At 41.9% G+C, this 23457-nt stretch overlaps 2 long non-coding RNA genes across 2 annotated transcripts; both read right to left on the minus strand.

The window, feature by feature from the left end:
* Positions 1–5643: 5643 nt before the first annotated feature.
* On the minus strand, positions 5644–9730 carry LOC145420358 (uncharacterized). The gene is made up of 3 exons (XR_013901662.1): positions 7212–9730; positions 6981–7044; positions 5644–6764 (listed from the first exon to the last, which is right to left on the minus strand). It is a non-coding gene; the product is annotated as an uncharacterized LOC145420358 (long non-coding RNA).
* A 3715-nt stretch (positions 9731–13445) lies between these two features.
* On the minus strand, positions 13446–14479 carry LOC145420359 (uncharacterized). The gene is made up of 2 exons (XR_013901663.1): positions 14286–14479; positions 13446–14194 (listed from the first exon to the last, which is right to left on the minus strand). It is a non-coding gene; the product is annotated as an uncharacterized LOC145420359 (long non-coding RNA).
* Between the last annotated feature and the right edge of the window lie 8978 nt (positions 14480–23457).

Genomic DNA, 23457 nt, shown 5'->3' on the forward strand with positions numbered 1-23457 from the left:
CAGTCCACATCAAATTCACAAATTCACAGTATCGTTACTTATAAGTGTTTGTTGCAGTTGCATTATGTATAGCAAAATGTATATATGTGTGTGTGTGTGTGTGTGTGTGTGTGTGTGTGTGTGTGTGTGTGTGTGTATGTATATATATATATATATATATATATATATATGTATATATACTGGTGGTGGTGGTCAGAGGGCCCGGTGGCGCCAGTGTCCGGCAGCCTCGCCTCTGTCAGTGCGCCCCAGGGTGGCTGTGGCTACAATGTAGCTTGCCATCACCAGGGTGTGAATGGGTGGATGACTGGATGTGTAAAGCGCTTTGGGGTCCTTAGGGACTAGTAAAGCGCTATATAAATACAGGCCATTTACCATTTACCATATATATATGCCGGCTCGGACGTCGCCCAGATGAAACAAGGTCCGCGTCAGGTGTTGAGGAACCAGGGCACCCTGACGAAAAGTGGGCTACTGGAACAAGAAGGCATCGGTGGGCAAGAGACGAAAACAGGGCGTTGTTGGAATGCTACTACACAAGTAACCCCGGCAGAAGGGGCTACATGAATAGGATGAGGGACCTATGGATTCTTCGATACCCAACATCCACAATGACGGTGAAACAACTAGTAGCTCAGTGTTCCAACATTCAAAAGAAGGAACTGCTCTCACAGCTAGAGATTGACGAGGTACAACACAAATGCTACGGCAAGGAGGAGTCAGGACGCCAGGTCAGGGGGGAGATATCATCACCCCCACCCGAGATTGGGTACATAGCCCCAAGTGCGATAGGAGAAGGATCATTGAGTGCGAGAGGAACTGACCTGAAAAATAGGATCATGGCCAAGCTTGAAACCTGGATCCCCCATAGCCGGTTACCAAGATTACGTGAAGTACCCTCAGAACGTCTGCTAGATGATGTTAATGCAGCACTACGGACAATACCTACAACCACGATTACCGACACTAACAAGCTGATCTACAATACGGCAGCAGTGATCAGTGAGATGCTTGGCTACAAGTTGAACAGCCACAAGGGGCAGTACCCTCCGTGGAGAAGTAGGCTAGAGGGCAAGATCAAAGTAGCACGGAGGGAGGTTAGCCAACTAACGGAGTTGCAGAAAGGTGCGACAAAGAAGGTGCGTAAGAAATACAGCAAGCTGTCCATACCTGAGGCCTTGGAAACTGCCAAGCAAAGACTCACAGCCTTGAGGGCAGACCACAGCGACCTCCCTGAACAGAGTCCAGTAACCATCACAGTGGCAGATATCCAAGAAAGGGTCCCCAGTATGACGAGTTGGACAGCACCAGGGCCCGACATGGTTCACGCCTACTGGCTAAAGAAGCTGACTGCACTCCACGAGCGTCTGGCAGCACAAATGAACCAGCTGCTAGTTAACGAGAGACACCCGGAATGGCTAACCGAAGGTCGGATGGTCCTGATCCCCAAGGACCCCAAGAAGGGACCGGTCCCCTCCAACTACCGACCAATAACCTGCCTCAGTACTACATGGAAGCTCCTGTCAGGCATCATGTCGGCTAAGATGAACAGGTACATGGGTCAATACATGAGCGGGACACAGAAAGGAATTGGCAAGAATACCAGGGGCGCAAAACACCAGCTACTGGTAGACAGAACAGTCAGCCGAGACTGCAAGACCAGACTGACCAACCTGTGAACAGCCTGGATTGATTACAAGAAGGCCTATGACTCAATGCCCCACAGCTGGATACTGGAATGCCTAGAATTGTACAAGATCAATGGGACCCTAAGAGCCTTCATCAGGAACTCAATGGGGATGTGGTGTACAACACTAGAGGCCAACTCCAAGCCCATAGCACAAGTCACCATCAAGTGCGGGATCTACCAAGGAGATGCTCTGTCCCCACTGCTGTTCTGCATAGGCCTGAACCCCCTCAGTGAGATCATTAACAAGACTGGCTACGGATACCGGCTACGGAATGGAGCAGTTGTCAGCCACCTCCTGTACATGGATGACATCAAGCTGTATGCCAAGAGTGAACGAGACATCGATTCACTGATCCACACTACCAGGCTATACAGCAATGACATTGGAATGTCGTTCGGACTGGAGAAGTGTAGTCGGATGGTAACAAAGAGAGCGAAGGTAGTCAGAACTGAGGGGATTGAACTACCAGAAGGCAACATTGCAGACATAGAGGACAGTTACAAGTACCTGGGGATCCCACAGGCGAATGGGAACCATGAAGAGGCCGCTAGAAAAGCTGCAACCACCAAGTACCTGCAGAGGGTCAGGCAAGTCCTGAGGAGTCAGCTGAATGGTAAGAACAAGATCCGGGCTATCAACACGTACGCCCTGCCCGTGATCAGGTACCCTGCTGGGGTAATAGGCTGGCCAAAGGAGGAGATAGAAGCCACTGACATAAAGACAAGAAAGCTCCTTACCATGCATGGAGGGTTTCACCCCAAGTCCAGCACTCTGAGGCTGTACGCTAAGCGGAAGGAAGGGGGCCGGGGACTGAGTGTTAGCACCACAGTCCAGGATGAGACAACGAACATCCAAGAATACATTGGGAAGATGGCCCCAACTGACCGAGTGCTCAGTGAATACCTCAGGCAGCAGAAACCCAAGAAAGAGGAGGGAGACGAGGAACCATCATGGAAGGACAGGCCCCTGCACGGTATGTACCACCGGCAGATAGAGGAGGTGGCTGATATCCAGAAATCCTACCAGTGGCTGGACAAAGCTGGACTGAAAGACAGCACAGAAGCACTAATCATGGCAGCACAAGAACAAGCTCTGAGCACAAGATCCATAGAGGCTGGGGTCTATCACACCAGGCAAGACCCCAGGTGCAGGCTGTGTAAAGATGCCCCATAGACAATCCAGCACATAACAGCAGGGTGCAAGATGCTAGCAGGCAAGGCATACATGGAACGCCATAACCAAGTGGCCGGCATAGTGTACAGGAACATCTGTGCCGAGTATAACCTGGAAGTCCCGAGGTCAAAATGGGAGATGCCCCCAAGGGTGGTGGAGAATGACCGAGCTAAGATCCTGTGGGACTTCCAGATACAGACGGACAAAATGGTGGTGGCTAACCAACCGGACATACTGGTGGTAGACAAACAGAAGAAGACGGCCGTAGTGATCGATGTAGCGGTTCCGAATGACAGCAATATCAGGAAGAAGGAACACGAGAAGCTGGAGAAATACCAAGGGCTCAGAGAAGAGCTCGAGAGGATGTGGAGGGTGAAGGTAACGGTGGTCCCCGTGGTAATCGGAGCACTAGGTGCGGTGACTCCCAAGCTAGGCGAGTGGCTCCAGCAGATCCCGGGAACAACATCGGAGATCTCTGTCCAGAAGAGCGCAGTCCTGGGAACAGCTAAGATACTGCGCAGGACCCTCAAGCTCCCAGGCCTCTGGTAGAGGACCCGAGCTTGAAGGATAAACCGCCCGCAGGGGCGTGCTGGGTGTTTTTTATATTAGGGGTGCAACGATATTCGTATCGATATTGAACCGTTCGATACAGTGCTTTCGGTTCGGTACGCATATGTATCGAACAATACAACATTTGTAATTTATTTTATCAACTTTCCTTCTGACGATGCTGTCTGTGTGGAGCGCTCAGTGAATCTGCGTTCGACTACTCCGCCTAGGCTGCACTGTCGAGCGCAGATCCACTGAGTGCTCCACACAGACAGCATAGTCAGAAGGAAGAGCGCAGGGCACCTCCCCCACCCTCATTCAGATCTGGCGTTTGGAATTATTTTGGTTTTCATGTGACGTATGACCCTGAAGGTAAGCGAGTCATGGACTAAAGTAAAACAGTATGTTGGATGTGCCATGCAATGCTCAATTACATGGGTGGGAACTAGTGTGTTAGCGCAGTTAGCTCGTTAACGTGTTAGCCATCTAGCCCCATGCACGGGGCGATCCGCGGTAGCTCGTTAACGGAGATTTGCCGTGTTGTGGTGTTAAGGTCATTTCAACGAGATTAACCTGAAAGCACTAGTGGGAACACAACGAATATGACTGCACATTTACGCCGACATCATCCTAGTGCAAAGACAAAAACAACAAGCATGCTACTAACTTTAGCCGAGTCATTTAGACAGCTGTTAGCACATGATTCTCCTTATGCTGCTGAGAATATAGCCCAGAAGAAGCGGATAGTATAGCTTTTATTTTGGAAAGAGACATTTCTCTGTAATAAACTCTCTTTTCCAAAGATGAGTGATTCCTCAATCAGATACAGGGCTTGCAATATCGCTAGCCTGACGTCCTGGGGCTAGCGATTTTTTCAGTCGGGCTACCCTGCCCGTCGGGCTATTGTAGGAAGGAAAAATATATGTCAATGCTTTTGCATTCTTTCAGAAATGTAGCTGGGTAATTATGTCATTGGCATCGGTGAGCCACTGTCAATATGTGACATATTGAAATCGCGTTTGAATTTGCGCTTGTTTTTTTGCTTTCACTTTGCAATCGTGCGAACTGTGTATAGAGAGCGACAGCACTGATCTGTGAGTGATGATAATTTGCGCACCAATTCCTCTGACATCGTCTTATTAATCGTTACCTTACTATGCAAACATGACAAGTGAAATCTCCCGCAGCAAGCTTAAACATGTGAGAGGTTGATCGCGCAGAGAATCGCTGAGCTTATGTGAGTGAGTGTGTAAAAGCATTTCAGTTCTGCTGAGCCAAACAAGACAGGTCAGGGTGAAGAAGTGACAGCCAAAGAAAAGCTTACCACAAAACGGAGAAGTTATGACAAATCAGACTATAAGGCAAAAAGAAAGTGCAGCTTTATGGTTTCATGGACAAAATAATTTCTGTGGCTGCAATATGACGAGCTAAATAACCAGGGCTGCACATAAGTGGTCCGCAGGTGCACATTCGCTGTCAAAATAAAAAACACGCACAAGGGTTAGGGTTAAATTTAAAAACTGTACTTTTGAGTTAAAATATATATTTATAATTTTAATAAATGACAAATTAAAAATGCATGAACATTTTTTTGTATCGAAAAAATATCGAACCGTGACACCAAAGTATCGAACCGAACCGTGAATTTTGTGTATCGTTGCACCCCTAATATATATATATATATATATATATATATATATATATATATATATAATGTTCTTCCTCTACACCCCCCCCCCCAATTTTTGCTCATGTCGCGGAGCGTGTCAGGCTACATTTCACTGTGTGTTATACTTGTATAACTATGCATGTGACAAATAAAGAACCTTGAACCTTGAGAGAGAGAGAGAGAGAGAGAGAGAGAGAGAGAGATAGAGAGAGAGATAGAGAGAGAGATAGATAGATAGATAGATAGATAGATAGATAGATAGATAGATAGATAGATAGATAGATAGATAGATAGATAGATAGATAGATAGATAGATAGATTATATTATTTATTTTTATTTATTTTTTTTATTTTACAATTTTTAAGAATGTTATGAGAATAAAGTTGTATAATGTATGTTCCTAGCTTTATTTATATGCTATGTTTGTTTTAGATATCAAATAAAGATTTTCAGTTGTTACATGTGAATGTGTTTTCTTCGACTGAAATATATGAAGGGTAAAATATATTTTTGAAAGATTTTTAATTAATTTTCAATTGTATTTTGAAATATATTTTGAAATATATTTCAAAATATACAAAACATGGCCAAAAAATATATGTGCTATAATATATTTTGAAATATATGTATGTATGTATTTTAGCGCATATATTTTTTGGCCATTTTTGTATATTTCAAAATATATTTCAAAATATATTTTTTTACCGTATGGGCTTGCATGTGAGGAGCAGGATTTTAAAATCTGGATATAACAGGGAGAGAATGAAGGGAAGCCAGTATCACTGTAAAATCTAATTAGTTCACAGAACTCAAAAAAACTATGCAAACTCGTTGCCTCAAAAAAATTGAGTAAAGTTTACTTGAGATGACTAAGTTAAGGCAACTTATTCACGTTGAGTACAGAGTAAAAACCTATTTAGTTTCCAAAACTCAAAAAAAAAAAAAAAATATGCAAACTCGTTGCCTCAAAAAAAACTAAGTAAAGCTTACTTAAGATGACTGTTAGGACAACTTATTCGTTGCAAGTCTGCAGTATTAAGAATAACTTGGTATTTCTGACTGTACAATACTAATTGTTTACCTATTGACAAACATTTCAAGTTCAACTAAATGAAAAAAACAATTTGTGGTAACCTGAATATGATTTAAAATAATTAACAATACCTTTTGTAATGATGTTAAAATCAGCCCAACTTTTATTTTCAAATGCAAAAAAGTATAACAGCCAACATGCTTGACACTGTCCTCTTGAACAACAAACAATTATATCACTGTTATAATCTTACAATGAAACAAAGTCACAGATTTCATTATTGTGAAACTAAGTTTAGACCTACCACAACTTTGTTTTGTACTTACATTACTTATATAATCAAAATAAAATATTTATTGTTCTGTCACAAGTGCAGTCTCTAATTTAAACAACACATTTGTTTTTCATTCCAACACAGGAGCTTGAATGTTGTAATATTTTAAGGATGGCTTCTTTTCAGTCCAGGCATTACTGCCTGAATGACTACCATGGACTTAGATGATCCAAATGTAAGTGCAGAAGAAAGTCTTTAACTTCCCTTAAGTACAGTGGCAGTGGATGTGGGTTGGAGATACAATGAACTTGAACCTGCAGGCAACCATCTTCACTGACCATACCATCAGTGACGGAGGACTCATCTCTCCTGGTGTCCTGCAAGCAAACAATCATATTTTTTGGAAAACAAACTTAATTGCTTTCTTAAAACATTTTTTTCTGCATTTGGTATAGAACAGACTCCACAAAACACATGTTGCTGTTAGAAAACTTGCAGACTTCACTATATACAGTGTAGCCCCTCAAAACTAAGTTTGGGGGATGTGATCTTTCAAGAAATGCTGACCAAACTGTTGTTGTTTGTTTACTTACACAGCATGTCTTGTAGAATTAACTGGAGTCAACAGCAACAGCATAGTGCAGTCATATCTCAAGTCTAATAACAGAAGACAGGAAAAGATCAGTAAAGAAACAACTTCCCCAAACCAAAGCACAAATAAACAATAAGTAAAACAGGCTGATCTAAAGTATGATTAAAGTTCAGCCTGATTAATATAAATGTTACTGACAGTTGCTAATATGTTTCGAAACCAAAATACTTACCACTGAGTTGATGTTTTTCTGTCCAACAGCAGGAGTGCTGGTCCTGAGCCTCAAAGACAGTAAGAAGCAAGCAGAGGAAGAACAAACAGAATTTTTTTAGAAGCTGATTTGATCCTTAATGGCTGTGCAATCATTATAACTTACAACACAGAAGGTCAAATGTAGACCCCATACAACCAAATTAGACTAACACATTAAAAACACCATCTACTACTGTGTCTGAATGTGTGGTATTGGCACCGTCAGTTTAGGCCTAAAGAGATATGTGCTTAAAAAAAGACCACCTAATTTAAATATAATCATTACATAATCATTACATACTTGTAAAGCACTATACAAATACAGGCCATTTACCATTTAAAAGTTAACTTCCAATATATAAAGTTTCTAATAAGCAAAATGACCAGATCTAACATATGGCAGGGCTTATATGTAACATAATGTTTCTTATGATGCCATTCTTTAGAAGGACAAGCTATATTACTTTATTATCAATTATAAAGCCAACCTAGACTTTAACCATTTAACAGGCCACTAATCTGGATTATAGCTTTCACAACAAAACTTGTTTTTAAACACATTTTTTAACAAAACAAGTACTATTGTTATTATTAGTATTTAAAATGTAATTAAACAGAGAAGTCGGTTAAATATAAAAGCAGTTTGCTTATGTTGCAAAGAAAGGCTAGATTTGACATTAATAGATGCCACAGGTGTTCAAAAGCTGCAAAAAAGAATTAAAAAATAGACTTCTCCGAAAACATCTGAGCATTTTTGCAAATATGTGATGTCTTGCTAAATCGAGCAGATAGTTGAACTTTACACAGCTACATTCTCGCATCAAAATATCTTAAAAGTTTATTTTGTGACCCAGAAAAAGTAATATTTAAAAGTTTTTAAGCCGCGCTCCTCCGCCATCCGGTTGTTCAGTCTGACGTCACTAGTCGTGTCTGGACCTAAACTCCGCTGCAGGTTGTAACGCCGGGTTGCGTTTAGTGGTTGAGAGGAGGCGGCAAAACACTTAGCAGGGTAGCCAAAAGAATACACACTCACGCTGGCGTTGGGAATTCCACAGTGTGTTCTTTAATATACCTTCTCTTCATCAACCATATAAGCCCGGTTGAACGGCTGCAGCTTAACAAACATAGCGCACAGTGTTCGTACAACCCATAACGTTGCAAACAAAGGTGTCTGGAGAGGTAAAACATAAAATCTGTCCCTCCTCATGTACTAGCGTGCAAGCACATGTCCACACAATCACACAGAGAGAGAAAGACCAGTGGCACAAACTGATGACCCCATCAACCCTCGACTTGGGTGTCTTAAAGGGACACCACACCATTGTGACTGTTACATATTCCCCCCGGGTTAAACAAAGGCTGTCCTCAGCCGGACCCAGGTGACCCTCCTCCCGCTACCCCCTTTCACTACACATAGCTACTTTAGGTAGTACGCAGGTCGTGGAGGAATTGTTACACACCTGTACAGCAGTGGTACAGTCCAGACTTAACCAGCCTCCATACATGGTCAGCAGGATAAAAAGTTAAAACCAAAACAGGGAAATGTACAGTGCAATATTGACAAACTGGCATACATGACAGTGTCCCACATGGTGAATGTCCAGTTGAATAAATGTTAAAGAAAGAAAATAAACTCAGGATAGCCAGGACAATTGCAGAATGAAATTCCCTTTTTCTTTCATTGTGTTCCTTCTTATTCCTCAAAAACAGCAACAGTAAGCATAATATGTGAAAACAGTACCAGAAAGTACTGTAGAAAACTTAAACAGCAGTCATGTCACAACAGTAAACAATACGAAATACATAAGAAAAAATACAAATTCAGGAACTATGGCAAAGCTACATCGAACCCACGCCCAGGAAACGCAGGTCGACGCACATCCAATGGAGCCACGACGAAGAGGCCAAACAGAGAACGGCACCACAGTCCACAAACAGCGCTGGAGCGGCTCCAGTCGTTGCCACGGAAATGCACCGCCGCGACCCTTGGATCCTCCCGACGTTCGCGTCCAGGCCAGCCTGGTCCATTCCCGCGAAACACGGCAGACATCCACTTTGCCAATCATCAACTGCTCGAAGATACTGCACACTGAGGTCCAAGAGAAGATGTTCGGGCGCCATTTTGTAACGTCGGGTTGCGTTTAGTGGTTGAGAGGAGGCGGCAAAACACTTAGCAGGGTAGCCAAAAGAATACACACTCACGCTGGCGTTGGGAATTCCACAGTGTGTTCTTTAATATACCTTCTCTTCATCAACCATATAAGCCCGGTTGAACGGCTGCAGCTTAACAAACATAGCGCACAGTGTTCGTACAACCCATAACATTGCAAACAAAGGTGTCTGGAGAGGTAAAACATAAAATCCGTCCCTCCTCATGTACTAGCGTGCAAGCACATGTCCACACAATCACAGAGAGAGAGAGAGACCAGTGGCACAAACTGATGACCCCATCAACCCTCGACTTGGGTGTCTTAAAGGGACACCACACCATTGTGACTGTTACAAGGTCCATATATCAAACGATCACTATGGCATTACTGAGAGTTGAAAAACTGTCTAAAGTCTTTCACCTTTAATAAAATGATCAGCGTTCTGCTCTACCAGGTGTAACAATTGAGTTTAACATCCAGGCATCCATAAAAATGGAATTTATGATATTTAACGGAGTTAGAAGTTAGCAGGAAGTTAGCTCGCTAGCTTCTATCTAAATACAATATAGCATGTCCTGACTGCGGGGTTTTGGAAACAAATTCAAACGTACAGCTCTGTCATCACTTCCAGCATAAATGAAGACAGGAAACTAAACAGCAGTGACGTTTGTAGAGTTACTGAAGTTGGGCTAGCTGGTATATAATGATGTGCTACGTGACCGCTAGCGACACAGCTATGTTAGCATAATATAAACAAGCTAACTTTTTTTCCACTCGATAAAAGTTAACGTGAGTGTTCTCGATGGTCAGGAACAAATGTAATCGCATGGCAGGATGCTGTAAAAGGACCAAACTTCAGCCAGGAGAACAACTGACATAATCCATCCATAATACGAGGTTAGTCATTCATATACTGCTGCATGGGCTGGGCTGTAGTTACATCCTAAGGTTTTAAAAACTGAGCTTAAATAAATGATTAGTGGTAATAAAAGCCGAGGGAGATCAACAGTGATCACTGACTGTTTTAGGAGCTTTTTGAGATTAAATAGAAGAAAATACATAACATTAAACATGTTAACAACACAAAAGCCATATTAAACACAGACTACTTTCGGCCTGGAAGTAGGATTCGTCACGTCATCACTTAACAATCGGATTGCCGCGTTTGAGTTTTGGACAATTGCATTCTGGGATATTTAGCTGTACCAAGTCGCTGCAAGTCCACACAAGTCACCACCGATACATGTTCGATAAAACAGGAGGAGCTTTTCGTTTTCTCAGCTTCATGTGTACTTTGAATTGGAACAGTACTTGGTCTCCGACATATCACATGTCCACGAGACCACAAGTACGCATACACAGGCTCCAACTGCGGCTGACAAATGTGATCCTCCCTTTCCCCAGATTACCCTTTTTGGGTCACAAAATAAACTTTTAAGATATTTTCAGGTGAGAATGTAGCTGTGTAATGCTCAAATACCTACTTAATTTATCAAAATATCACATATTTGCAAAAGTGCTTGGACGTTTTCGGAGAGCTCTGTTATCCACCAACACCATAGCTGACCGGGAGGTCAAGGCTCGATAGAGCTGGCGAGCACAGCTAACTGCTGGCATATCGTTTTCAACCCCCTGCGGTCTTTTGATACTCAGGTTAAACATGATATATATAGTTAGTTAGTTCTCTTATCCTCTTATCTCACGTTTTATTTCAAACAATCAACAGAAAATTTCACAGACATATTTTTATATAAGGTTTTTAAGGCTATGGTGTTAATTTTTAAGTAACATGAGCCCAGCGGCAGCAGCAATGCTAACTAGCTAGCAAGATTATAAACATGGTGCTACACTAAGAGAAGCCACAAAATAAGTTTGAATAAGAGTAAACATTTACTCACCAAGTCAGTGTATCAGGTAAAGATCCACAGCAGTGACAACAATAATATCTTGAGCTGAAGCTTCTCCAGGTTTGCTCAACATATTCCAGAAAAAAATGCTGGCACCATGAACATACGGACTGATCCATGATAGGGAGGAGGACGGTTTTCAAACCACATCGTTTCATCCTTCCGCATTGAGAAGCAAAACTTCCAGCTTACTTAGTTTTTCTAAGTTAAGACAACTCAAATAAATTGAGTTGATCAGTGTTTTTGCATAAAAAGTACTGGTAACTTACTTAAATTGTTACCAGTACTGGTAACTTACTTACTTGAGTTCTAATAACAAATTGATAAAAATTGAGTTCAGCATACTTAATATTTTTAATTAAACACAATATAAGATTTAACAGTATAAAACAGAAATATGCTCTCTCTTTCTAGTCCCTGTCAGTACTCTCGTTGCAGCATTTTGGATTAACTGAAGACTTTTCAGGGGTTTTTCAGGACGACGAAGATGATGACGATGAGGATGATAATGACGTTCTTTCTGAGAGGTCCTGTGCTTGGTGTTGCAGTGATTACATTATTAAAGGCACTGTCTTCATAAGCAGCACAGGCCTGAGGTAAAATCACCCTTCCTCAGATGCTGCTGACCGGTTAGCCAACAGTCAGCCAGAGCAGATGGAGCCATCTAGTGTTCATGTGAAGAACTCCTGCTGATAAGGAGCTCCTGCATGGCTGTTCATATACACCTAATTGTAGCTGCCCACTTGGAATTACCACTCGTGACGCAGAGAGCTTCGACTGATGCAACTTTATTCTCTCCTCTTTAAACCACCGACAATATGGCACCATGAAAACGATAAAGATGCACAAACAAATACCATTAAACATTCAAGTAGAAAGTGTAGAAATGTTCACATTTTACTATAGAAAATTATTTTGATTAACCCAAATAGTGACATTGACATAAATCAATAGTTTTTAAACTATTTATGTTACAGCATTTAATAAAATTAATTAACAACAACCTTTCTGTCTCTTAAATATATAAACAATCATTTGCAATCATTAACCAACCTCTTTCTGCTTCCAAGGGTGCTAATCATGCTGAACCAGCTAGCAACCTCCTCCATGCGCATCTCTTAGCCAGTCTTTCCACACCGCAAACAAATGACATGCATACACAATAAAAAACGAATTCAACCACATTGAGTAAACTTTCAAAGTTATAGCATGTGACAGAAAAATAAAATACATAGTTTTGCATGAGTATTTTCAAAAAACAAATGCTTTTACTCACTCTGAAGCAACGTGTTTGCGTCGCCTCACCGCGAACAAAACAGGAAGTCTGACACAATAAAAGAGGAAGTGCTGAGGTACTCTTCAAAATAAAGCACAAAGTAAAGTGGCTTTGCCGGCATTTACACTAATAATTAACAGATAAACAACCGAATGACAGAAAAGTCACTGTTTTTTCACGTCTGTGTTGGAAATGTCAGTTTTTTTATGTGTCCACAGTAAAAACATTAAAAATGAAAAGATTAAAAAACAGATTTAAAAAAGAAACTTTCAATTTTCTGACTGCAGGACAGTTGGAGCAATGAGCTGCTCTACACCAGTGTATACAAAAACTGCATTTGTTCCTTGTACTAGTTAAACTAGCGTACTGCGACAGACTATCACTTAGCCGTCCCACTTCAAATTAAATTCAACTAAAGTAGTTCTAGTAAAAGTACTTTACTAGAGACTTTAACATAGAGACTTTAACATAGTGCTCACAATGATACTGACTTCTTCCTCTGAAAACAACATAAGAGTATTTCAACATACATCTGAGTACTTACAGTTTTTTCTGATTGCTTAAGCACATTTTTTGTAACTATTGGCTAATTTTGCATAACTCTATACACAAATAAAAAAACCTGTCACCCAATTATCAAAACATTTTGGTTCTCTTGCAAAAGCAAACACAGCTAGATTAACTCTTCACACCTTCGTAAAAATGGTGTTTCCGTATCAAACAGTACACACAAGCCATCATCTACTAAGCACACAATGCGCCAACTGCACACTGATGGTATGAATACAAAACACATCTGGCTTTTGCTTTCTCTGTGTACAGATGTCAATTTGAGGTCACACCTTTGTCATAGTGTCATGTAAACATACAAGGATCCAAACTTCAAGTATTGGTGTTTATTCACACTCATCAAAACCAAGACAAAGTCAGAACACAAAATAGGAATTCCACAAATAAAAGGGAAAAAAAAGACAATCGGCCTACATCATGTCGTCTTTCTGGGTCCGGCCACAAAATTTCGTCCACATCGCATGCGATATCCTCCAGTCCAAGGCACCGGGGAAAATATCTCCTTGAATGCCGTATCCAGGCCTGACATGATGCCTGGTCAATATCTCCACATGCCTCCTCCATTGCCTGTAAAAGGGCTACCTGTTGATGAGGATGATGGTCATACACTTTCCAGCGCCAGGCAGAGAAGAACTCCTCGATGGGATTCAAGAATGGAGAGTATGGAGGGAGGTTGAGTGCCATGAAGGATGGATGGTCTGTAAACCAGTTGCGGACCAAAGCAGCCCTATGGAAACTAACATTGTATATGACATCATATGATGACATATCGGGTCTGCTCTGGTCTCTGAACAGTGAGCATGTCATGCAAGGTGTCCAGGAATGCAATATTGTGTGCAGTGTTGTATGGGCCTATGGTTGCATGATGGTGAACAACACCATTTTGGCTTATAGCTGCACACATGGTTATGTTACCACCACGTTGTCCTGTGACATTGATGATGGCACGGTGTCCAATAATGTTCCTGCCACGTCTCCTGGTTTTACTGAGGTTAAAACCGGCCTCATCTACAAAAAGTAGCTCATGTCCCATTGCATCTGCTTCTAGTTCCATCACTCTCTGGACAAGACAAAACAAATGCAACACATCAGGCCCATGCACAGCACTACAGTATGCACTTCCAAATTCAGAACCAATGACACTAGCTTACCTGCACATAGTCATATCGCAGTTGCTTTACACGTTCTGTGTTTCTCTCGAAAGGAACTCTGTAAATTTGCTTCATTCTTATTCTGTGGCGCGCAAGTACACGACTTAGTGTAGAAATGCTTGCACTGTGTATATTTTGAAAGATGGTGTCATCATCCATTATGCTGTATTTCACGCAGTCTTATTGCATTACAGTTTTTTCTGATTGCTTAAGCACATTTTTTGTAACTATTGGCTAATTTTGCAAAACTCTTCACACAAATAAGAAAACCTGTCACCCAATAATCAAAACATTGTAGTTCTCTTGCAAAAGTGAACACAGCTAGATTAACTCTTCACACCTTCGTAAAAATGGTGTTTCCGTATCAAACAGTACACACAAGCCATCATCTACTAAGCACACAATGCGCCAACTGCACACTGATGGTATGAATACAAAACACATCTGGCTTTGGCTTTCTCTGTGCACAAGGTAGGCTATGTCAGTTTGAGCTCATACTTCTGTCATAGATCCATAAGCATAGAGGGATCCAAACTTCAAGTACTGGTGTTTATTCAAACACATCAAAACAAACACAAGTGTTTATTTCCAAGTATAGGATTATTTGCAATCGCCATAATGACTATATGGGTTACTTGGTCTGCAGTGAACATGCTTCCTCTGCCCCCAGCATCTGGTCATCTAGCAATTCTGTAAAGTAACAATTTCAGTATTTTTACATCAATGGTATTGGTGTGTTTCTCATTGGCATATGGCAGTGCTACAAATCTTTGTGCGAAGTGACTGTACTAACCGATTCTCATTTCAAGATGTCCTTATGGTACTTGCTACAGTGTAGCGGCTCGAGTTAGGCTGGACCCGTTGGCCAGCTACCCTCAGGGTCATTCCACGGTTGATTACATGGTCCACTATTGTAGCTCTGATGTCATCAGCAATTCTATTTCTTACTCTTCCTACCCTTCCTCTCCCCCCTCCTCGTCTTCCTCTTGCTCCTCCTTGTCCTTGTCGTCCTCTTCATCCTACTTCTTCACCTCCACGTCCTCTTCCTCGGCCTCCTCTACTTCTCACTCTTTCTGCTCCCTCCATTGTACTCCGCACACACAGCTTACCTGTATTATAGTGCTTAGGCTGATTGCAAAGTGAACTAATTATCTAAGAAAGTTTTGACATGTGAAAGTGTGCCAGACAGTTGGCAAATTAGTGTTAATGATAGCCATACATGTGTATACTTTTGCTAGGAGTGTGTTGGAAATTTGGTAATTGAGTGTTGTGCAGTGAATTGTGCCTACAGTTTTGCAAAGTGTGTGTTACAAAATTGCAAACTGAGTGCAAAGCAGTTTTTGTGCTTTTAGTTTTGCAAACTCAGTGAGTGGTTTTGCTATAAGTCTGAATAGTTTTAGAGATTGTGCTACAGGAATCACAGTTAGGGTTTAAGCATTCAGAAAAAACTGTAATCTGTGACTGTATATCTCAGAATTACTTGTTTGAACTTGCCTGAATTAACTTAAGCTCATTGTTGTTATTGCTCATTGTTATAGTTCAAAAGGTACTGTACGGGTATCAATTTTTTTCTTATTTTACAGTTTTCACGGTGCTCAACGTCCAGAGAATGAGCCGTGTGTGGTGAGGAAATAAATGGCTGCACCCGTTAGAGACTCTTCTGTCGTTCCTGATGCCAAGGGCTGCTACAAAGGGTAAGAAGAGTAAGAAATAGAATTACTGATGACATCAGAGCTACAATAGTGGACCATGTAATCAACCGTGGAATGACCCTGGGGGTAGCTGGCCAACGGGTCCAGCCTAACTCGAGCCGCTACACTGTAGCAAGTACCATAAGGACATCTTGAAATGAGAATCGGTTAGTACAGTCACTTTGCACAAAGATTTGTAGCACTGCCATATGCCAATGAGAAACACACCAATACCATTGATGTAAAAATACTGAAATTGTTACTTTACAGAATTGCTGGATGACCAGATGCTGGGGCAGAGGAAGCATGTTCACTGCAGACCAAGTAACCCATATAGTCATTATGGCGATTGCAAATAATCCTATACTTGGAAATAAACACTTGTGTTTGTTTTGATGTGTTTGAATAAACACCAGTACTTGAAGTTTGGATCCCTCTATGCTTATGGATCTATGACAGAAGTATGAGCTCAAACTGACATAGCCTACCTTGTGCACAGAGAAAGCAAAAGCCAGATGTGTTTTGTATTCATACCATCAGTGTGCAGTTGGCGCATTGTGTGCTTAGTAGATGATGGCTTGTGTGTACTGTTTGATACGGAAACACCATTTTTACGAAGGTGTGAAGAGTTAATCTAGCTGTGTTCGCTTTTGCAAGGGAACTACAATGTTCTGATGATTGGGTGACAGGTTTTCTTATTTGTGTGTAGAGTTTTGCAAAATTAGCCAATAGTTGCAAAAAATGTGCTTAAGCACATATTAAGTTAAGCTTAATAAAGAAGTAACTGTGAGTTAAACATGGTCTCCGTGGTTCCTTAGTCTTAGGATATCACAGACGACCAACATTCTAAGACTGTTGCTGAATTGATCTCAAACCTTCGACAATGTTGTCATCGATGCTATCATCTAAACGACTCGAAACAGTATCTACTGGTAAATGATCCCTCTCTATCTGATTTGCTTACAGTTTTTTCTGATTGTTTAAGCACATTTTTTGTAACCATTGGCTAATTTTGCAAAACTCTTCACACAAATAAGAAAACCTGTCACCCAATCATCAAAACATTGTAGTTCTCTTGCAAAAGCGAACACAGCTAGATTAACTCTTCACACCTTCGTAAAAATGGTGTTTCCGTATCAAACAGTACACACAAGCCATCATCTACTAAGCACACAATGCGCCAACTGCACACTGATGGTATGAATACAAAACACATCTGGCTTTTGCTTTCTCTGTGCACAAGGTAGGCTATGTCAGTTTGAGCTCATACTTCTGTCATAGATCCATAAGCATAGAGGGATCCAAACTTCAAGTACTGGTGTACTTGAAACACATCAAAACAAACACAAGTGTTTATTTCCAAGTATAGGATTATTTGCAATCGCCATAATGACTATATGGGTTACTTGGTCTGCAGTGAACATGCTTCCTCTGCCCCCAGCATCTGGTCATCTAGCAATTCTGTAAAGTAACAATTTCAGTATTTTTACATCAGTGGTATTGGTGTGTTTCTCATTGGCATATGGCAGTGCTACAAATCTTTGTGCGAAGTGACTGTACTAACCGATTCTCATTTCAAGATGTCCTTATGGTACTTGCTACAGTGTAGCGGCTCAGTTTAGGCTGGACCCGTTGGCCAGCTACCCTCACGGTCATTCCACGGTTGATTACATGGTCCACTATTGTAGCTCTGATGTCATCAGCAATTCTATTTCTTACTCTTCCTACCCTTCCTCTCCCCCCTCCTCGTCTTCCTCTTGCTCCTCCTTGTCCTTGTCGTCCTCTTCATCCTACTTCTTCACCTCCACGTCCTCTTCCTTGGCCTCCTCTACTTCTCACTCTTTCTGCTCCCTCCATTGTACTCCGCACACACAGCTTACCTGTATTATAGTGCTTAGGCTGATTGCAAAGTGAACTAATTATCTAAGAAAGTTTTGACATGTGAAAGTGTGCCAGACAGTTGGCAAATTAGTGTTAATGATAGCCATACATGTGTATACTTTTGCTAGGAGTGTGTTGGAAATTTGGTAATTGAGTGTTGTGCAGTGAATTGTGCCTACAGTTTTGCAAAGTGTGTGTTACAAAATTGCAAACTGAGTGCAAAGCAGTTTTTGTGCTTTTAGTTTTGCAAACTCAGTGAGTGGTTTTGCTATAAGTCTGAATAGTTTTAGAGATTGTGCTACAGGAATCACAGTTAGGGTTTAAGCATTCAGAAAAAACTGTAAATGCGCAGAACTGACTGAAGTTCACACCAGTCCGCCATCCTCCGTGACTTTTGACCTAGCACGCTGTTGCTAGCTGTAGCAGCCCTCCGATGGTAAACAACAAGCAATAGGTGCAAACGTCCAGCCCACTTACATTGATTGACAGACAAAGTCATTCTGCTGAAAAGTCGCATTATGAAATAAATAGGCCATTGGGAAAAACGGGATTTTGAAATAAAGACTGACATTGAAAATGGGTCATTTTGGAATAAAAACGTCTGGAAATAAATAAAATGCCTCAGGAATAATCTCTATTATTGTGAAAAATAATGACCATGAAATAATATTTCACAATAATAAGTAAATTTATATAGTAGAATGCAATATATTTCACAATAATGAGCATTTTTTTCAAAATGTGTTTCATTATTTCACAATATCATTCTCACATTACATATCTGTGTCTTATTTATTCACATAGTTATTTATTTCATCATTGTAGCGACTTCCACAGTCACTAGAGGCCGGGGATGGAGCCTGCCTATTTGCCTGACACGCTGTCAACTTTACGCAATAATACGAGAGGTGGAATTGTTTGCTTGTTTATTAAAATGCTTTGAGAGTTTACAATGTCATCGGCTCCTGATTCAGACTCTTACAACGTCACAGGCTCTAATATAACGAAGCAAAACATGTTGTGCAGCGGTCAACAAAAACTACAGCTACCCAGCCCTCCTCTCTGTCAAAATCAAAACCAGTGAATGACAGACTGACAACGCCCATTTATGTCACCGCTAGCACCCACGTGACTCCCATAACAACCAAACAAATAAAAACCCAGTGATCATCAAAATTCAATACATTCAATTATGGCTCCTACACACCAGCCCCTAATTATTAGGATCCCTTCTAATAATTACCCATAATTAACCAAGTAGGAGACATAAAACATGCAGAGAAAAGTCAAGCATTTACTGTATTTCAATATTACCCGCAGGAATCCTATAGGTAATCTTAAAGTCTATCTTTAAAGAAAAAAAATGAGAGACATTTTATGTCCAAATACAATCAATGTCTGATAATTGGACCCAGAAGTCTTTAACTGTGATCTTCCTCCAGCAGTAGACACAGTTTGGTAATAGGCCGATCCAGGCAACTAGTCTGAGTTTTAATCCGAACTTGACGAACGAATCCTCTTCGGTCAGGAAAAGTCTTTATCACACGTCCCATTGGCCAAGAGTTTCGAGGTGCCGAACTGTCCATGATGAGAACCAGATCTCCCACGATGAGGTTCCTTTTTACTCCAATCCATCGCTGACGTTCCTGTTGCTGTAGTAGGTATTCCTTCACCCATCTTTTCCAAAACAAGTCAGACATGTATTGGACATGTTTCCATCTTCTGTGTGTGTACATATCAGTGGAATGGAATACTCCTGGTGGTAATATCGGTGAGGTCTTCAACAGAAGAAGATGATTAGGGGTCAAAGCTTCCAGGTCGTTAGGATCCATTGAGGCTTTGGTAATTGGGCGGCTGTTAATGATGGCTTCAACCTCACAAAGTACAGTATGAAGACCTTCTTCATCCAGGTTTTGTACTTTCATTATGAAATTAAGTACTTTGCGAACCAGTCTTATCAGTCGCTCCCAGGTTCCTCCGTGATGTGAACCTCCAGGTGGATTAAAGGTCCATTTAACTCCCTTTTGCAGAAAGACGTCATTGATTTTTACCTGGTTCCAATGTTCAATGGCAGTTCTAAGTTCACGTTCAGCACCTACATGTCACAGGCTGGGTCTCTGACCCAGCACTCTGAACTCATTTTTGTATTTGTCTCATTTTAGATATTTGATTAGTTTGTGTCATTTCCTATTTATCTTTAGTTTAGGCAGTTATTGTATCTTGTATCGTTCATCACTTGTTAGGTCTGTTAAGTTTGTTGTCATGTCTAGTTTCAGTGTTTCCTGTTTTACTTTGGAAGGAGTCGTGTGTTCTTGGTTCTTTGTATTTAGCTTCACTGCTCCTGTCATTAGGTTCATGTTAGTCAGCTGTTTCCTCATGTGTCTCCACTTCCCCTGATCACCTCATGTGTGTATTTAAGTCCTCTGTTTTTTGCATGTCATTTGTCGGGTCGTCTGTTATTTCACCATAGTCATAGTCATAGTTATAGTCATAGATTTTCTTGGTATTTGTTTCTTAGTGTTTTTTCGTTTGCTTAGGGTTCCTGGTTAACCCCTGTAATCACCTAAATAAAGGATCACTTTTCTGTTTAAACTCCTCATCTGCTTTTGGGTCCTGTTTCCATTACAAACCGGCGCACCCCGCTGTGACAGAACGACCCGACCAGTATGGACCCAGCGGACATCTGTGAGGATTTTTGGGAGTTCAACACTCAGGTGACCGTTCTCCGCGGACAGTGGATTTGCTACTCCGCGTGCAGACAGGAGAATGAGAAGGAGTCAATCAGAGTTCAGCTAAAACAGATTTTGTCTGCATATCCTGCTTACGCGGCGGGATTGTCGGAGGATGTGCAGGATTTTGTTCGCACCGTTTTGCCACCGCAGCAGCATCAAAACCGCGAACAGGAATCACTGCCGCTGCCTTGCGAGCCTGAGACGGTTCGTGTCGGTTCGCTGAGACTCGCCGCAGCGTCACCACCTCTCAGCTCATCAGTTTCCACACCCTCGTCACAGTCTTGCCACACTCTTGCAACAGTCCAGCGCGAGGAAGCGCTGGACGCCATAGATTTGGACTACGACGAACGTCAGTCAATATTCAGCGCTCTATTGGAGGAGGAGCTCCGGTGGAAGCCATGGTTCATTCCAGAGCACGAGCACTCTCTCCGGGAAACTCGACTGGCTCTCGGGGGTCCCCGGAGTTACCAGGGACTTCCACCCATTGCTCCGCCGTCTTCCACTCTCAAGAAAAAGCGGCGTGCGCACCACCGACGCTCCGCACCACAAACGAAAGTGAGTGACTATATTTTGGCTCCTCATGTTTTTTCTCAGGAGAATATTAAAACTAACACTGACTTACCAGTTCATTAGCCCAGCTATAAAGAGACTGTTTATGATTTTCACGTTGCTAAGACTGAGAATATTTCGGCCGAGTCTTCCACGGACCATCCTATCCCTTTGCAAACTTCCCGCTTCTCTGTGCATTGATCATGCCACGAACTATGCGTCCAAGAAGCCTAATTATGAGACTGTTTGCACTGGAAATGCTAGCCATCAGGCTCAGCTAAGCTGCTGTGGGACTGTAATCCAGGCCGGGTTGGAGCCAGGGGCGGAGGTGCAGTTTGTGCAGCCTTTTCCAGTGTCAGCTGGAGGGCCCGAGGAGCCCGTCCAGCCTCACTGGACTCTGCTGGGGGTTCGGGAGAACCCAGCCAGCCTCATGTTTCGTCTGCTGGGGTTCTGGAGAACCCAGCCAGCCTCATGTGTCTCCACTTCCCCTGATCACCTCATGTGTGTATTTCAGTCCTCTGTTTTTTTTTGCATGTCATTTGTCGGGTCGTCTGTTATTTCACCATAGTTATAGTCATAGTCATAGATTTTCTTGGTATTTGTTTCTTAGTGTTTTTTCGTTTGCTTAGGGTTCCTGGTTAACCCCTGTAATCACCTAAATAAAGGATCACTTTTCTGTTTAAACTTACAACTCCTCGTCCTCATCTGCTTTTGGGTCCTGTTTCTATTACACACCGGCGCACCCCGCCGTGACACTACAAAATTGGTCCCGTTGTCAGAACGCAGTTCTCGAACCTGACCTCTTCTTGCATTGAAACGTCTGAACGCATTAATGAAAGAGTCAGTATCCAGTGATGGAGCAACCTCAATGTGAACAGCACGGATAGCAAGGCAGGTGAACATAACACCGTATCTCTTCACCACGCTCCTCCCACTTTTTACACTGAAGGGTCCGAAGTAATCCACTCCCATCCGCGTGAATGGAGGTTCATCTGGAATGATTCTTTCATTGGGCAAATCCGCCATCTGTTGATTCACTGGTGGAGCATTAAGATGTCGACAGATGACACATTTAGATAACACTTTTCTTATTGCTGTACTAGCTCCAATCAACCAGTACTTTTCTCTTAGCTTAGACAGCATGTGGTTACGACCACCATGTCCAACTTCCTGATGTATGTGTCTAAGCAAGAGCTCGGAAATGTGTTGATCCTTTGCTAGTATTATGGGATGTTTCACCTCAACTGGCATCGATGATCTACTGAGTCTCCCACCCACTCTGAGAATTCCATCTTGCAGCTGTGGGCAGAGTCTTCTTAGAGGACTTGATTTTTATAATGGGTTGTCCCTTCTCCAGACTCACAAGCTCCAAGGAAAATCTCCTCCTCTGACAGAACTTGATAATGACAACCTCAGCTTTGTCCAGATCTTCCACTGTAAGATTCTTAATCACAGATGTCCTCTTAAAGTTCCTCAGCTTTTCTTCCACAAATGATTTCTGTTGCTCTTTGGTGACCTCTGACTGTGGTAAGCTTGAACACAATTCTCTCCTTTTCTTCACAAAGGACAGAAGCAAGTCCTTAAATTTTAACAGCCATGCCACTGACTTCTTAAGACGTGTCCAGGTGGAAAAATGTTTAAACAAGCGAGTAACAGAATTTTCTCCAGCTTGCTCAACACTCTCTGTGGCAACTGTTTTTACCTCAGGATCATCAGATGCAAGCAGACTGATGTCATCTGGGTAGACAGGCCATTCACTTCTAGATTGTAGAAGATACTGAGGCCCAGACAACCATTTTGTATTCTTCATAAAAACATCGACTTTCACTCCTCTTGAGGCCATATCTGCTGGATTACTGGCAGTGTCCACATATCTCCATTGCGAGGAAGATGAAACTCCTAAGATTTGTGAAACTTGTTTGGCCACAAAAACCTTGAATCTTGAAGTCTCACTCCTGATGTATTTAACACTTAGACCCCCGGAGAGCAGTCATTTTGGTTTTCTACCTTAGACCCCTGCGGAGTCATCATTTTGCGTTTCTACCTTTAAAAGCCGGAGAGCAGTCAGTCAAATGCTGGAGTCATTCATATGTATATTAGGTCGTTACCTAGGAATTCTAGGTAACGACCTAAGGTAACGACAAGGTACCACATGTGTACCTGTAGCAGTGAACACATCGCACAGTGGCCTGATTTTTTTTGCATCTGTGTACTTGGATTTTAGGTCGCAAGCCACCCAAAACTTGCTCCATGCACCACTCAGCAGGCCATTTGTAAATATGTGTACAAATGGTTGGTTTTTTGTACCGTTTTTATCAA

Source organism: Astatotilapia calliptera, chromosome 15 (genome assembly GCF_964374335.1).
Source record: "Astatotilapia calliptera chromosome 15, fAstCal68.1, whole genome shotgun sequence".
Lineage (NCBI taxonomy): Eukaryota > Metazoa > Chordata > Actinopteri > Cichliformes > Cichlidae > Astatotilapia > Astatotilapia calliptera.